Source organism: Aplysia californica, unplaced genomic scaffold (assembly GCF_000002075.1).
Source record: "Aplysia californica isolate F4 #8 unplaced genomic scaffold, AplCal3.0 scaffold00136, whole genome shotgun sequence".
Classification (NCBI taxonomy): Eukaryota; Metazoa; Mollusca; class Gastropoda; order Aplysiida; family Aplysiidae; genus Aplysia; species Aplysia californica.
The window spans coordinates 33,395-48,208 of record NW_004797406.1 but is presented as its reverse complement, the minus strand read 5'-3'; the positions used below and the strand labels follow the sequence as shown (position 1 = coordinate 48,208).

The 14,814-nt window shown below is 39.0% G+C and overlaps 1 protein-coding gene across 1 annotated transcript in view; it reads left to right on the top strand.

Moving 5' to 3' along the window:
• The first annotated feature begins 6,045 nt into the window (after positions 1-6,045).
• LOC101856886 overlaps positions 6,046-14,814 on the top strand; it is a 34,898-nt gene continuing 26,129 nt past the window's right edge. Inside the window, exon 1 of the mRNA XM_005096722.3 lies at positions 6,046-6,412. The gene's annotated coding sequence lies outside the window, so the exon portion shown is untranslated. The remainder of the gene's footprint in view (positions 6,413-14,814) is intronic.

Sequence of the window (14,814 nt, the reverse complement as noted above, 5' to 3'; positions counted from 1 at the left end):
GGCTATCTCGCTTATTACTGGACCGAAGTTTACCAAATTTCACACATATAACAAGCATAGTAAGGAGTCTTAAAATCCGCAATCACATTTGAGAAAAAATATTAGTTTCCATGGATACGGCGGCCATATTGGATTTTGTTGATATGTCTTACGTAATGAATACCGCACTTATCGCTCATGGAAATTGATTGGGTTTTTTTGCATTCGTGTTCACAAACATTAGATCTAAACATGCGTGTTCATAAACATTTTTCCTAAACGAAATATAAAATTTCTAATGAATTTTTTCCTGAGATAGCATTCAAATTTGCTAAAAATCCATGAAAATCCACACTCCAGACACCACCAATAAAAATCTATTCCATATATATCAAAAATTCAACAGACAAATTTTTAGTATTACCTCTTCTCTTCATTCTGTGAAAAGTTCATGAAGATTGGATGAAAAATAGTGGAGTTATTTAAAAAAGTATAGAGAAAAATCGCGTTTTGAGAAAACGGCCGATAAAGAAAAATAAAATACTGACTTTATGAGGAAATGGCGGTTACAAACATGCCCGGTGTGGGAAAAAATACCGTTTTGGGGGGTTCTTATGCGATGAAATAGTTGTAGGAGAGGCTGAGGAATCTAACAATGCCTACAACTTAAATTCCATAATTTTGAGCAGAATTTTGACTTGGGGGTGTACCCCCCCCCCCCCCCCTTAATGGGCCGGTAACAGGCCACATAACCGAGCCGGGTGGCTCCAGCATCGAGGGCGTACGGTGAGTCTGGGTAAGGTGAACAAGGATCAATGTGAAAAGCGGCGATGGACAAATGCGCAGAAAGAGGTGCTGGGGCATTCTCACTTTGTAGAACCGATTAGTGTGTATTTTTTGTATTATATTATAATAGTTTTAATAGTCTAGTCTATAGTGGTCAGTCCCCCAGTCTCTGCATTGTTAGACCTATCATTGTTCTTTGGCGTAGGCTACATGTTTTTTTTCGTTTGGATAATTTACCATTTCTACATTTTTATCAGTTCCAAGGATTACACTTGTGAGTATATTATTGTGTGTTTTTGTCTTGATCATGATTCTATGTTTTTTTTCATCTTGGCCTTGAACGTGTCAATTAAAAAGTTTTCAGATGAAACACACGTATTTTCAGTTTCAGTGCGACGCATCGTGAATGCGAGAGACATGGAGAAAAAAGTGACCAACCAAAATAAGAGACAGCAAAATAAAAAGTTGTATATTTCCAAACCGGGTGGTTGGTGGGCGTTCTGGTATGATTTGCTCCCCCCTTCCTATCAGACACCTGTCCTATTTATTAGCTTACTGTCCTCTTTTACCAGGGGCGGACTGGGTCTTAAAACCGGCCCGGGCATTTGTCATCCGTACCGGCCCACTAAGGCCTAGTAGAACATGCAAAGCCAACGTCAGTGCGCATTAATACTGAATCAATATTATTCTAACCTAGACCAGTTTGCACGTAATTAGAGTTAGAGTCATGAAGGCGACGGTCTAGACTGTTTTTTTTTTTTTGCTCCCATAAACCTCTGAAAAAATTGTACAGGTTCAGACTTTGTGGGACTTTCTTAGCATTTTTCTTATTGACATTGTCAATACAAATGTTGTTGGCTAATATCTTCAAGGTAGAGATTTTCTCTACAAATCACCTCGAAGAATAATATAAGACAAATGAAGAGAGATAAACTTCAAAGTTCAAAGTTGTCATCACGATGGCCAAATAGTAACTTTATTAGAGGTAACAGATTGCTTTCTTTATCAACAGCTGATTGGATTCAGTTAATTAGAAATCTAATATTTTCAACCCAAGGAGCTAAAATATGATATTGGTAGAATGTGAAAATGTCTCTTGAAACTTTTTGCAAAACTAAAGAACACAATTATTACGAGGGGGGTTCAATAAGTCTTTGGTCTGGGTATGAAGGAATCGTGGCAGAGTAGATATCTAATGAAATTTCGCCAGCCTTTACTCAATTTCCATGGAACACACCATGCATATTTTCGGGAAAATCAGACAAAGGCACTAGTCAGTGTGTTCAATACTTAACTCAAAAACTCTCAAAACTCTCTTTTGAATTGAGTGCAATGACGTAAGTTTCATTAAAAAATATGGTGACTATGGATGAAGCATTCCCAAACATGGATTTTATCATTTTGGTCCAGAAACAAAAAATGTCTTCCACACAATGGAAAGCACCTTCTTCTCCCCCACCAAAGAAGGCAAAGGTAACACCGTCAAAAAGTCATGCTGTCGTGTTTCTGGGATTGTGAAGGTATCATCATGACTGACTACCCGGAAAATGGAAAAAACAGTCATAGGGGACTACTATTTGGGTTTGCTGATAAAATTGCGGTCCGAATTGGTGAGAAAAAGACGCGGAAAACTGCATAATGGGGCCCACTGCATGACAACGCCCCCGGGCACAGGGCACAACAATTACAGTCCAGACAGCAGAACAGTGAGGCTTTGAAATCCTGCCACACCCATCTTATTCACCAGACCTAGCCCCTTCAGACCTTTTCCTGTTTCCTGATCTTTATAAAAATCATCGAAAAAACGTCGTTTCCATGACAACGAGGACACCATTGAAGCTGTGGAAGACTGGTTAGGGGCATATTCTGGGTCATTTTTTTTACTCAAGGACTTTTGAATATCAAAGAGAGGTGGCAGAAATGTGTTACTCGCTGCATGGTCTGGTGAATATGTAGAGAATTGAACGTATGTGTGCCTAGTTACAAAGCTCTATCTTTATTCCTAATCATATTGAGACCAAAGACTTCTTGAAACCTCATATCGTATTAGTGTTCCCAGTGGCGGTGGGTGGACCAAGATTTGGGTGGGGCTTAGGTTTCTTCCACTTGTTTACCACCAAAAAGCAAGCAATAAGAACAAAAAGTGATGATTTTTCTATACTCACGGCGAGCCACGGCATTTTGAGAACCATTCAAACGAGAAGAGTCACCTTTGTCTTCCATCTCTTTGTTCTTAGTTAAATCTAAGCTCTTCTGGATGGTGGGGACGAAGCCGTTTCACCTCCAAATTTCTCTAATTAGTTTTTATCTGAAGAAAAAGTTGCCTCAAAAGTGGTTTGATGTAATTAATAACTGTTAAATCTCAGCGGCACAAACACACAGCACTCCAAACACATACCGTCAATGAGGTGGATTGGGTCGTGTTGTTGCGGAAAATAGAACGCGCCTAACAAAGGCCCTATGGGCGCATAGGTATCTGTGTCACTGGGGGAAAGTTGTCGTAAACTTTCATCCCATTGTCAGGGCTGGGAGAGCGTGAGCCCTCTGTGCAGTGTTATTTTTTTTAACGTCTTCTACCTTTTTACAAGAAGAGTTTCATTAAAGACGGGCGTGAGAACCGGCTTATTCTTTCTGAGCCCTAACGACATTTGATTGGCTGTTAGGTTACTATAGTTGTAAGCGGTGACAACAATGATTGAACAAACGGGAAAGCCGCCAGGCTGATAACTGTGTGTTCATTGCGCACGATCATAACGGGTTCAACAGCTTATTTCGTTATTTTAGAAACTTTCATTAACTAAGGGATAGAGTTGGAGTGGGGACGGGGTGGGGGTGAGGGGCTCAAGCCCGTAAGCCCTTCACTACCCACCGCCACTGAAACTGTGTTCCCACTGTCTGTATTTCCAGGTAAATGTGAATGTAATTACTTTTTAATGGTAATGAATTGATCAAATTTGATACGGTCTGTCACTGATGTAATCTTCCCTTATTATATACGAGCGGGTAAAGCCGAACACAAAAAAGCAAACAACAACAACAACAACAACAAAGTAAAGGCTCAATGCATTGAATGTATACGATCTTTGATTTCGTCCTATAAGAGCCAGTCAGTTCCATGTATAACAAGTACAAGGTTTTATCGAATTTTTCAGGAGGAACAAAAAACTGATAAATATGGAACAGTAAAGCAATCAGTGTATGATAATACAGGCCTAGTTATAAAAATATGCATTCAATTGTTCAAACACACTGTATATTTCGGTTCTTGGGTGTAATAAAAAAAATCTTGCCAAACCGGGAAACCGTTTCAAAATCCGGTATAGCCTAGGCCTAGCAAAACACTTTGGGGCCGTTCAAATATAATCTTACGCCTGGGAGGGGGGGGGGGGGTCTTTGGCTCCTGTAAGAAAAGTGTAAGAAAGGGGGGAGGGGTCTTGAACTAATGTAATATTACACTTTTGTGAGGTGAACAAATATTTTTGACATAATGATGAACTCTGCATTTGTTGATGATAACTAATTTCATTTTTTTTTCAGCTTAAACTATCAGTAATAACAGATTGTGAGAGATACAGTGGAATCCTGATAAAGTCAACTTGTTTAAAGTCAACTCTTGCTTACAGTCAACACCTCACTGTAGTCCCGTTTCTTACTTTCTTTGTTAAAGTAATTGTGTTTCTGATACAGTCAACCGCTTGAGTGTTAACCTTGCGTAAAGTCAACAATTCGGGGCTAAATCCTAAGATGAATTCCATTCAAGAAGAGATATTTCGCCTGAGCAAGTGGTGTACACACCTCCAATTACATGTACTTTGTTCTTTCATTATCTTTTTGGTGACAACTTCAGAATTATAGTCCCTGAAATTGAGATTACATCTTGTTTATTACCAAGAACTTTGTAATTTTGTAGCTGTCATCTTCAATTTTCAATGGCCAGTACATGTAGTACAATGGATAAAGTCAACCTTGCTCAAAGTCAACACTTTTTTTCTGTCCGGGGTGTTGACTTTATCAGAATTCTACTGTAACTTGTTTTTAAAAAAAATTAAAGCGTTTTTGTCATAGACATGAGTGTCAATTTTTCCCTTTTTATTAGTAAGAAAGAGTGTGTATGCAATATTTTCCTTGAATGATTTACTCTAATTGTGAGGCAGCGTGGTGAAATCAGGCGCTCGTCAAAACAATGAAAGTGAAAAAAACCCTGGGTATTTTTTCGCAGGTTTGGGGAATTTTTATTGATTTTTTTTTCCCGCCTTAAACACCTTTTACGTCCATACTAAAAAACGTTCATTACATGCACAAAATTTGTGATTTTTCAGTTTTAAGGGCTTTCAAGCTATTGAAGTTATCAAACTTTGGCGGCCGTTTTCTCACTAAATTTACCTCTGAAATCAGGAGACCCCACCTCTTTCAATCACAAATATTTCGACTTCTATTCAGCATAGATGAATAATTGTTTTCATCAAAATCAAAAGGAAGGCAAATGGACAGGCTTTAAGATGATATCAATAACTCTGTATGCCTCAAAATCAAAACTGACGAGCGCTTGATCCCACCATGTCGTGACACCTATTATTTTTTTGTGCATATGTGAGGCAGCGTGGTGGAATCAGGCTCTCGTCAAAATAATCAAAAATGAAGAAACTTGCATTTTTCTGCAGGTTTGTGAATTTTTAGTTTTTGGTTCAACACCTTTCATGCCCATTAAAAAACTCATTTCTGGGTGGATTTTTCTGAAAAAAACGTTGATTAAAGGTACAATAAATGTAAATTTTCAGTTGCCAAGGACTTTTAAGCTAAGGAAATAACTAATCTTTGGCGGCCATTTTCTCACTAATTTTACATCTGAAAACGGGTGACCCCCACATTCTTCATTCACAAATATATATCTCGACTTGTATTCAAGATAAATGGATATTTTTTTCAACCAAATAAAGACAAGTGAACAAGTTTAAGATGATACCAATAACTCTACATGCCCAAAAATTGACGAGAGCCTGATTCCACCACGCTGCCCCCCCCAAAAATTTAATGGGCCAATGATTGTTTTACGGATTTGCGCGAAAAAAATTACCCTCCAAACAAAAATAGGCGCATCTTGCTAGCTCAGAGGGGGGGGGGGGTAAGGGCAAATGTAAGAAAAGTGTAAGAAATGGGGGGGGGGGGGTTCAAAAAGTCCCCAAAAAGGTGTAAAATTATATTTGAACAGCCTCTTTGGTATCGGTATCAGCTCCAAAATATTTCTTGTATCGAGTAGCCTACTTGAAAAACTTCTACAAACCACAGAATTCTACACTAAGTCAAAGATAGTTATGTAGACTCTTTGACTAAGTGTAGAATTCTGTGCTAGGCCTACAAACACAAGACCCTAAACTCAGCCTAAACTGGGAAAACTACTATACTGTTATAACACCTGATAGTAGTAGGCTAATAGGCTAGGCCTACTCGGAAGACGCAATTGTCTCGGCTCTCGCTAGCCCGACCAGTGACCAGAGTGGAACAGAATTATATCCGCCTCAAGGGGCTGCCTTTTTTTTTTACCAAAGCTATTTTACTTCCTTGTTGATCAATTGGGGACGAAAATACGAGATACTATCATCAGACCTCGACTGACCTGTCCCCGAAACACATCTCAACAAGAGCAAAGGTTTGCACGAATGTATACGAGTATAATAGTAATAGATCTAGATCTAGATCTAGTCTCTAGATTTAATAGAGGGTCGGATAGCCCGAGGCCTAGAAGATCAAAATTTAGTTTTAGTTCTCTAGACTAGATCTAGAGATCTGATTCTTTTTAAAAACGAAGAGGCTAGCTGTACTTAATTTAAGTACGACTAGACTGCTTGGCTAGCCGTACTTATAGACTAGATCTAGATCTAGATCTAGATCTAGATCTAGATCTAGAATCTAGTTATCTAGTTTGTATTTTTTTAAACTTTCCCTCCCGTTTCACACTTAGCTACCAGATGCCTATTTTCTATTAAATATTGATGCGCTGAACGAATATCAACTTCATTTCCGTCGCAAATTAATAGTTTTTGAAATATTTGATTGTTTTTAACCGAGATGGACATGCTTTGGACCAACGGAAGCGTTGGACCAATTGGGGGGTTCCAGGGGGGCTTGCCCCACTGGGGTAAAAGTAAAAGAAAATCTGGGGGGTTACAGGGGGCTGTTTTTACCCCCATAATTTGATATAATTTTACAGTTAGATTTGAAATTGTCTTGAAAATAATTGATTTGCGACAGTTTTAGTGGTAATGTGTGATCTGCAGCAAACAATACAGCAGTTTGACCCCTGAAACAGTGCATCTCTGTGCGGGAGTGAAAGTAAAAATTTACTGACTAGTTATGTGATGGCTAGACTGAAAAACAAACACAAAATAGGCCTACTGAATTGTAAATAAATTTTTAGTTTGCAGTAGATCCCTCCTAAAGTATTTGTATTTGAGGCAAAACCAGGTGCCTTACTGACAGTGCCTTACTGACAGTGCATATATTTAATATATTTAATTTTAAAACTGAATAAATACTAATGACATGAGACCTGTTTTCTAATGTTACTTGGCTAAGTACGGCTAGGCTGCTTATCTAGCCGTACTTAACTTGACTTAAAGTACGGTTGGACATCTAGAGGCTAGCCGTACTTAAGGACGGCTAGACTGGCAGTCTAGCCGTACTTATTCTTAATGTGATGGCTAGACTGACCATTTACAAAAAATAGGCCTACTGAATTGTAAATATATACATTTTTAGTGTGCAGTACCTAAAGTATTTGCATTTGAGATGAAACAAGGTGCCTTAATGACAGTGCATGTATTTTAAACCTCCTGTTTTCTAATATTAATAGGGCTTAAGATAAGTACGGCTAGACTGGCAGTCTAGCCGTACTTAAGTACGGGTAGACAACCAAGCTAGCCGTACTTAAGGACGGCTAGACTGTCAGGCTAGCCGTACTTAGGGACGGCTAGACTGTCAGGCTAGCCGTACTTAGGGACGGCTAGACTGTCAGGCTAGCCGTACTTAATATTGATGGCTGAATTATAAATGAAATTTTTAGTTTGCAATGCCTAAAGTATTTGTATTTCAGACAAAACCAAAAGATGCCTCACTGACTTGCATGTATTTGAACCTGAATAATTACTAGATCTAGATCTAATGAGACCTGTGTACTAACTAAACAGGTTTGAGTTGAAAGGGCCAAACCTAGATCTAAGTACGGCTAGACTGGCAGCCTAGCCGTACTTAAGTTTAAGTACGGCTAGACTCTCAGTCTAGCCGTACTTATGTACGGCTAGCCACTTCGATCTACGTACTTAATAATGATGGCTGGATTGTAAATGAAATTTTTAGTTTGCCATGCTTAATAAAGTATTTGTATTTCAGACAAAACCTAAAGGTGCCTTACTGACTTGCATGTATTTTAAACCTGAATGATTTAAAAGCTAGATCTAGATTCTAGATCTGATGAGACCTGTGTACTCGACAGGTTTGGGCCAAACCTAGATCTATCTCGGCTAGACTCTCAGGCTAGCCGTACTTAAAGCCACTTCGTTTTAAAAATACGAAGTGGCTAGCCGTACTTAAGTACGGCTAGACTGGCCCTGGCAGTCTAGCCGTACTTAGGTCTAGGTTTGGCCCAACTGTTAAGTACACAGGTCTCATTAGATATATACTAGAATCTAGATCTAGTAATTATTCAGGTTCAAATACATGCAAGTCAGTAAGGCACCTTTTGGTTTTGTCTGAAATACAAATACTTTAGGCATTGAGAACTAAAAATTTCATTTACAATTCAACCATCAATATTAAGTATGGCTAGCCTGACAGTCTAGCCGTCCTTAAGTACGGCTAGCCTGGCTGTCTACCCGTACTTAAGTACGGCTAGACTGCCAGTCTAGCCGTACTTATCTTAGGCCCTATTAACATGAGAAAACAGGAGGTTTAAAATACATGCCCTGTCATTAAGGCTAAGGTACCTGGTTTCGTCTCAAATACAAATACTTTAGGTACTGCACACTAAAAATATTTACAATTCAATAGACCTATTTTTTGTAAATGGTCAGTCTAGCCATCATATTAAGAATAAGTACGGCTAGACTGCGAGTCTAGCCGTACTTCAGTACGGCTAGCCTCTTCCTTAAAGATATTGGTACTCCAACAGACACTTTTTTGCGCTGCGTACTGTTGTAAGTCAAGTTACAATAGTCTTCGAGACAATTTTGGTGATGATGCGCTGGATTGTAACTAGATCTTAGATCTAGACCTACAATAGTTTACACGAGACTTTTTCTCTGATTTCTTCTACTGCCCTTCTGAATACAATGTGTTCGTCATTGTAGTGCGAGTCAGTTGAATTCTGAAATTGCCTTAATTTGGTTTTCCTGCCCCTGAGTGATGAGCGAGCGCTCGATACTGATTTGTAACCGGCCAGCTCCTAGGGTGGGACAAGAAGTGTTTTCCTCTGGAATACCAAAAATATCGATAATGTACTGATCCTTGTTGACAAACTTTATTCTTTGTTGGTTGAAGCTTTTTTTTGTGAGTTGTATCCTCTCATTACTGACTTTCCCATTCATTGTTAAATGTTTGACTGTCAAGTTGATTTGAAAATAGAGGATTCGTATTCTGGTCTTTTAACAGTGACGGAAGACACTTCGCCCTATTTCTGCCTGGAAACTTCACTCTTAGTTAGAAATTTACAAGTTCTCCATTCTCATCATGGTTCCAGTTCCCCAGTGTACTCAACTGCAATTATCGAAAGTGAAGATCTTATCTACATCTTTGATCCTCGCAGCAGGGACCTTGCTGGAATATCGTGTCCAGATGGTGCTGCAGTGGTGACTTCACATGCATCAGTGGGAAAAGTGACTCTTTGGCTGCATCATATAAAAGGGCGTGTATCATGTCCTTTTGAGCTGACAATATTGCAAGTGTCAGTTAAAAAAACCAGAGACTCAAACAATCTCCATCAGGTCTTGTCTTCTGCACGAAATGAATGGTCAGACTCTGATGTGCCCTCGGCTTTAATCTGACCTATTTTCATCTGGGATGCTGGAGCAAAGACGACGATACAGACTCTGACAACATGTCTCTTGTAGAGTTGCAACGAAAGGCTCCAATCCAAAGGCAAGGCATTGCAACGTGCAAAGTCCACACCTATGACAACACCTCAGATCTTGATGACTGGAATTCGGAAAAAGATCCAGAATACAATCCTTCAGATGATGAAGACTGGATGGAGAGTTATAAGGAGGAGACCATGCCCAAAAAAGTTCTAGCACTGACGGAACAAGAAGTAACTACCCCACTGAAATACATGCAGGTTTCTGTGGATGCCATGCGTGTCATCGGTGGTGAATCAGATTTCAATCCTGAGTACCTCCATCCAGAGCCATGTGGCTCAAACTATGGTAGCAATGAACCATCAGGTACTATTACAGACTGTCTCGCTCACCTGTGAGCAAGCATAATTAGAGTCTAACGATGTGCAAGACCGTAGTATTCTAGCAAATGACATAAGCTTTGAAACATCACCAGATCCTGTGATGAAAATCCGTGGAAGGAAAAGAAGGCAGGACACTATCAAGTGGAAAGATGTACAGAGGAAGAAGGCGCTGAAACATGTAGAAGCATACACAAGCAGGAAAGTAAAAGCAGTAGACAGGAAAACAATGAAGACAGGGTGTGGACCAAAATGTAGAATGCAATGTCATCAAAGAATGAGCAAGGAACAGAGAGAGATAGTTTTCCATCTTTTCTGGATCACAGGAATTTTAGACATGAGGAGGGTCTATGAGTGTCATAATGTAGAAGTCAAAGACAAACTGATGTGCAGAGTGAAGCATTCAGATTTGAAAAGAGGACGTTGGTTTATAGTGTATCGCATAAGTCCTGAGAGAGTAAAAGTTCTGTGTGTAAGACTTTCATCCTACCCACATTGGCCATTACAGACCTATTTGTGTTCACTGCAATTTCAAAGAAGGATGTAGGTGAGCATGTCGTTCGGATTTCCGGGGTAGACACACCCAGGAGACCCCAGCAATGAAAGAAGAAAAGGACATGGTGAGAGCCCACATTAGGTCCTTTCCAAAGGTTGAGAGCCACTACTACCACAAGGACAATGAACGACAGTACCAAGTGGCTTCCCTGAACTTGGCAACCATGTACAGGCTCTACTGAGAAGAAAGACAGTAAAAATCAAGCTCACACAATTGTATCCTCACAGCTGTTTAGAAATATGCAATGTTTGACTCATGATAAGAGATATGTGCACAACCTTTACCTATTCATTATGGAAACATTATTTATCAAATGAATATTTTGTGCGATGTGATGTGGGCCAGTGGCCTTAAACACTGAATAAACTTACTCACTTACTCTTCACAGCTGTTTATTGTGAGATATTCAGAACTGAGTTTAACCTCAGTTTTCACAATCCCAGCAAGGACAGGTGTGATTTCTGTGTCTCTTGACAATCTCTCTCCAGAGAGAAAAAGGTCTCAATACAAAGTGAATATGACAAACACCATCAGAATAAGCAAAAGGTACAGGAAAAGAAGGCAAAGAACAAACAAAAAAGTCGTGCCAATGAAGAGAAAATGATCTTCCATTTTCATTTACAAGAAGTCCTCATGACCCGGCACTCTGCTGCATCTGTTCTTTTTTACAAAAGAAAACAGAACACATTCAATCTCTCAATTTTCGATCTTGGAAACAGCTAAGCTGTATGCAACGTGTGGCACGAAGGCATTGCTGCAAGATGGTCAAACGAAATCTGTTCCTGTGTGTACGAGTCTTTGAAAGGTGCCTCTTCACTGCCTATGAAAAAATTGTCAAGTACATGCATATCACGTTACTCGGGTTTGTGTGGTGGTCGAAACAGAAATAAGTATTTTCTGACCATGCTATGGTTTGCTCTTCACAAATTTGGATTTGGAGAGATGGAACACAACTTCTTCATGAAGGGGCAAAGCAAAAAGGAAAACAATAGTGTCCGTGCAACGATAGAAAGAGTGAGCAAAAATGTAGATTAGATGTGTACACAACTGCACAATGGGCTAGCATCATGCAAAATAAACCAAGCCACGATACATTGTCAGGGAAGTAGATGAGACTTGCTGTTTTGACTTCAAGAAGATTGCTTCGTATTTGAAAAACTTTGATTTAGACCGACAGAACGTGCAATGACTGAATATCAAATCCTTGAAACACTCCAAAAACAGCCCAAATGTTGTTCAAATTCTCTATGACTACAGTGGCAAAAGTACCACCATCTGAATTTGCCTCAGAGGATTAGGAAAGTACAGAGCTTTGATTTTTATGAGATTGAACTTGGTGTTCTTAACAATGGCGTTGGCCCAGGTATTGACCAAGACAAATACTATGACCTCCAATCATTTTGCAATTTTCAAGTGATTCCCAGAATGCATAACCAGTTCTTCAGTCAGCTGAAGATTAAGTCAAAACGAATACTGGACGTATCCATTAGTTTATGATGCCACTGGGTTCTCATCAATGATCACGGAGGATTGTCATTGTTTGTCTTAATCACAATTGTACAGGCTGCCTGAGTTCTTGCAACAGGAACTGCCAAGATATATTACAATGTAGGAGGAAACATCAGCCCTTTGTGCTGTTCAAAAATGAGGATATTTTTTGGTGAATGCAGGAAGCTTGCAATAATGTGCATGAGGGTTATGAAAACTTATCGCGTTTGATTTGCGTGAGAGATGTTTTCCAACTGATCCAAAGCTGGTGGTACGCATGTCTGACAATGAACGGGTGTGTGCTTGTGTAAATGTTCGCAGGAATGTGAGTATTTTTGTGTATATTTGATTCTGTGTCTACGTGTGTGTCTGTCTGTCTGTCTGTCTGTCTGTCTGTCTGTCTGTCTGTCTGTGTATGTTTGTCCATGCCCGTTCGTTTATACGTTCTATTGTTCGTGGATCGCCATTTCTTTTTTCTTTGAGGACATGCGTGTTGCAGATTCCTTCATTTTTGTTGAAATTTTGGCCAGTGGCCTGTTAAAACATTTAAACCTTTTAAGTTTATGAGCCTTGTGATGCCTTTCATGAATACGGTCGACTCCATTTGAGTTGAACTTTCTTAACTCTTTAAACCCTGAGTTTTTTCCACTGTTTCTCGGAGTTTTTTCTTCCGTCACCTAAACCTGATGCAGTATGTCTCATTATAACCCCAAAAGCTTGCCTCCAACTTCTAAATGGTGGAAACAAACTTGGTTCGGGAATAGTTCCGAAAAACAAGCAAAAACTACCACTAAATAAAATGAAACAGTTCTCACTAGTATCGGACGCTCCGAGCATCCGGTGGGAAACAGGCTTATTACTGTAAAAACCGCCCACTTGGATTTTCAAAAAGCATTTACAGTCCGTGCCGGCTTTAAGCAGGCCATTATAAAGCACGTTCCGGATTCAAGCACACTAAACGGCTCTTACCGAATTTTTGCTATATCAATCACACTCCTTAAAGCACGCCGACTTCGGCTTCAGGCACGCTTCATTTACAAGACAGTCAATACTTTCCTAATGACCCATCGACATACTAACATAGTCTTCACCGGAGTAGTGGAGTGTGTAAGAGAAACACGAAGACTACAAGTGATGGAGACACACACACTCACACGCGCGGAGAGGAAGGCAGAGAGATGCACACAGCCGCATGCGTGGACTAGGATCTAGTCTTTGGCAAAGCAACACCCAGACAAAAAATACACAGAGAGTCGGGAAGACGAGAAAAGGAAGCTGGCTGCGATCTCACCTTTGCCCCTCGCTATCCGATAACCCTGATTATGTATGACGCACCAGGTGGGACGAATGGCGGTGGTATGAATGTGGCAGAGCGGGCAGTGGTACGCACATTCAGTGTGTAGGCCTAGTGTGCTGTATCGTGAATGGCCGTCTTAATTAAGTTTTCCTTTCCCTTTCGAACCCAAGACAAAACAAACAAACAAAAACTACTATAGCGGGTAAAAATGACAGCGCACACTTTTAGGCGACCACTGTTTACAAAAAAGGGAAATAACTCAGGAAATTTTCAACATAAAAATCTCTCGGTTATGACAATGTCTACTTCGCGCTCAAGCACGCTTTGGCATTAAGCACGCTTATGCTTTCTCTGGATGACTGTGCTTAAAGCCGGCATGGACTGTAATTTTCTAGAATACTGCTAACAGGTGTTTAGACCTAAAAAAATATTGATCTATTAGCAGGGTTGGGTTGATTTAAATCAGGTTGATTTAAATCAGTTGATTTTTTTGATTTAAATCAACTTGATTTTTAAAATAAAAATCAGTGATTTAAATCACTTAAAATTTTTTTTATTTTTATTCAGTTTTTACATATTTCAACATTCAGAATTCCCTTCCTTGGTTTCATAAAACAGATATAAGGTTAAGTAGACTAATATAATTCATGTTTAAAAGTCTGCTTTCCCACCTTTCACTGTAAAATAATACAGTATTCAATTTACTTTTTTTTCCATAATTGAAATCAGAGCTGGGTTGATTTAAATCAGTTGATTTTTTAAATATTTCAATCAACTTGATTTTTAAAATAAAAATCAGTGATTTAAATCACTTTTTAACAAATGTATTCAGTTTTTACATATTTGAACATTCAGAATTCCTTTCCTTGGTTTTATTAAACATATAAGGTTTAGTAGACTAATATAATCATGCTTAAAAGTCTGCTTCCCCCCCCTGTCACTGTAGAATAATACAGTGTATTCAATTGACTTTTTTTTCATAATTGAAATCAGGGTTGGGTTGATAAAAAATTTTTTTTAATCAACTTGATTAAAAAAATAAAACTCAGTGATTTAAATCACTTTAAAAAAATGTATTCTGTTTTTACATCTTTAAATATTCAGAATTCCTTTCCTTGGTTTTATAAAACAGTATATAAGGTTTAGTAGACAAAAAAATCATGCTTAAAAGTCTGCTTTCCCCCCTGTCACTGTAAAATAATACAGCATTCAATGTACTTTTTTTTCATAATTGAAATTAACATTTTCTTTTTCTTTTTAGAC